Here is a 3,542-nt window from a genome sequence, read left to right on the forward strand (position 1 = left end):
GCTACTTTTATTAATATTAAGGGACCTCCTTTGTCTCTTGCAACTAATTTTGATTTGAAGTCTTCTTATCAGATATAAGAATATAGTATTTGTTATTATCTCCACTTTTGCATTTCTGATTTTACTGATTTGGGTTTTTTCTCTCAACATTTTAGTCAGGTTTGCCAGGGATCTGTCAATCTTATTTATGTTTTTAATGAACCCACTTTTTGTGTCATTCATTCTTTGTATTGTTTTTTTGGTTCTATTTCATTGATTTCAGCACTTATTTTAATTATTTCTCTCCTGCTTGTTTTGGGATTTGCTTGTTCTTGTTTTTTTAGGAGTTTGAGCTGTAGTATTAGATCATTGACTTGAGATCTTTCTGACCTTTTAATATATGCACTCATGGCTATAAACTTTCCTCTTAGGACTGCCTGTGCTGTGTCCCATAGGTTCTGGTAGGTCATGTTTTCATTTTCATTAACTTCCAGGAATCTTTTAATTTCCTCTTTTATTTCATTAATGACCCATTGATCATTGAGCAATTTGTTGTTCAGCTTCCAATTGTTTGCATGCTTTTTACTGCTGTTTTTGTTGTTGATTTCTAGTTTTAAGCATTGTGTTCAGATAGAATGTATGGGATTATTTCTATTTTCTTATATTTGCTGAGGCTTGCTTTCTGCCCTAAGATATGATCAATTTGGAGAAGGTTCCATGAGCTGCTGAGAAGAATGTATATTGTGCAGCAGTTGGATGAAATATTCTGTATATATCAGCCAGGTCCATTTGATCTATGGTGTGATTTAGTTCTAAGTTTTCTTTATTGATTTTTTGTTTGGATGACCTATTTATTTGGGGTAGGTGGGTATTAAGGTCTCCCACTACCACTGTGTTGGAGTTTATATATGTTTTTAGGTCCTTCAGAATGTGTTTGATGAAATTGGGTGCATTGACATTGGGTGCATATAGGTTAATAATTGTTATTGCCTTTTGGTGTATTTCCCCTTTTATTAGTATGGAATATCCTTCTTTATCTCATTGATCAATGTAAGTATGAAGTCTACTTTGTCTGAGAATTGTATAGCTACCCTTGCTTGTTTTTGGGAGGACATTGGTTTGGTAAATCTTCTTCTATCCTTTCTCTCAACAGTGCTTATTTCTGTTGATGAGGTGAGTCTCTTGTAGGCAGCAGATTGTTGGATCTTCCTTTTTAATCCAGCTTGCCAATCAGTGTCTTTTGATGTGGCAATTAAGTCCATTAATGCTCAGTGTTCATATTGATAGGTATGTGGTTATCCCTGTCATTTAGTTGTCTTTGTTGTTTAAGGGTTTGATTGTGTGCAGCTGAATCAATGTTACTCTCTACTTTCTTGCCTCTTCTTCTCCTGTGAATTGGTATTGCCTGCCTTTTCATGGTTTTGTTTGCTTTCACTTTCTGTGTGCAGAATTCCTTGGAGAATCTTTCATAGTCATGGCTTGGTGGTCATATATTGTTTTATTTTCTGCTTATCATGGAATACTTTTATTGCTCCATCTATTTTGAATGATAGTAGAACATCCTAGGATTGAAGTTATTTTCATTCAGTGCCTGGAAGACCTCACTTAAAGGTCTTCTTGATTTTAAGGTTTCCATTGAGAAATCTGCTGTGATTTTGATGGGTTTACCTTTGTACATTATTTGATTTTTGTCTCTTACAGCCTTCAATATTCTTTCTCTAGTCTCTGTGCTTGTTGTTTTAATGATAATATGTTGTGGGGTAGTTCTATTTTGGTCAAGTCTGTTTGGTGTTCTGGAGGCTTCCTGTACCTGAATGGGCATAATTTTCTCTTGATTTGGGAAATTTTCTGTTATTATTTTGTTGAATATATTACAGATTACTTTTGCTTGCACCTCCTCTCCTTCTTCAATGCCCATGATTCTCAGGTTTGGTCTTTTGATGGAGTCGGTGAGTTCTTGTATATTCCTTTCACAGGTCTTAAGTTGACTAATAGTTCTTCAGTTTTTCCTTTAATTGCCATTTCATCATTGAGTTCTGAGATTCTGTCTTCTGTTTGTTATATTCTGCTGGAATGGCCTTCCATTTTGTTTTGTATTTCTGTTTCATTCTTTTCTCTGAGGGTTTCCATATTGTAGGTCAGTTCCTCTTTAATATTGTCAATTTTCATCCTTAATTCATTTATCTCTGTGTTTATGGTGTTCTCTGTTTCATTTTGGTGTTTATTTAGGGCCCCAATGATTTCATTTATTTGTTTTTGTGTTTCTCATATTCTTTATTTTTGTTGCCTTGGAATTTCTTGAGTGCCTCCTGTACGTTTTAGTTTTCCATGTCTAGTAACATCTCTATGAAATTCTCATTGATTACTTGCAGGATTTGTTCTTTCAGTGTGTTTTTGTGGGCTTCATTAGGTTCTTTGGCATAGTTTCTCTTTGTTTTGTTGGAGTCTGGATCTGGGTATCCATTTTCTTCATTTCCCTCTGAAAACTGTACTAATTTATTTTGGGGGGAAGAAAAGTTTCCATCCCTTTTTTGTCTTCCCATATTTCCACTAGATACCATTTCTGTCCCTGGACTATGTTTAATTTAGTATTAGCTGAGTTACAATAGTAATACTAAAAAAATCAAGACAGAAGCAGAAAAAAGAGAAAAGAATTAGAAAAAAAAAAAAGGTGATCTAAAGGAAACAACTGGGAGAGATGGTGGATGATCAAACAGCAAACCAGACAGCCAAACTCTTAAAGAAAGGCAAATAAATAAATAAATAAATAAATCACCACTTCTGTAACAGTAGAATTACAGTCTTAGTTGTTCTGGTGTTACACCTTTCACATCCAGTCCTGTGTGTCTGTGCCTCCTTGGCAGGTTGGAGTTCTGCTGTTGCAGGTGGAGGGCAGGCAGAGGCCTAGCAGGCTTGCAGGGTAGAGGTCTGGCAGAGCAGCAGTCTGATGGGCCTGCCATGCGGGGACCAGGTGGAGTGGCTATCTGGCAAGCCTGCAGAGCAACAGGTGCCTGGTGGGCCTGTGCAGTGGGGGCTGGCAGAGTTTAGATCTGGAGGGCCTGCGTAACTGGGCATGGCAGGGCCCAAGGGATGGGGGCCTCTACTGGTGGAGTAGAGATCCAGTGGGCCTGCAGAGTTGGAGCCTGGCAGATCCAAGGGGTGGGAAGCCTAGTGGAGTGGAGATCTGGTGGGCCCACTTGGAGCTGGGGCCTGGCAGGGCCCGAGGGGTGGTGTGCCAGGTGGAGTTGTGGCCTGGCAGGGCCCGAGGGGTGGGGAGCCTGGAGGAGCACAGCAGCAGCTCTGTGGTCCTATTTGGTGGGGGCTTGGAGGGCTGGCTGTTCTTTGAGTATATTGTGGGGTAGAGAAGCCGTCCACTAGTTAGGGGTTCAGAGTGCCTAAGTTTCAGCTCTCCCTGGTGCTTTACCTCAGCCAAGCATGTCTCCAGTGCCTCAGCAAGGTCCCTGTTTCATGGAGCTCATGCAGTCTGCAGCTATGTCCCAGTCACCATCTTGGATTGGGTCCCACATTTTCTTAATCCATTCATTAATTGTGAGACAACTGAG

Source organism: Castor canadensis, chromosome 16, assembly GCF_047511655.1.
Source record: "Castor canadensis chromosome 16, mCasCan1.hap1v2, whole genome shotgun sequence".
Classification (NCBI taxonomy): domain Eukaryota; kingdom Metazoa; phylum Chordata; class Mammalia; order Rodentia; family Castoridae; genus Castor; species Castor canadensis.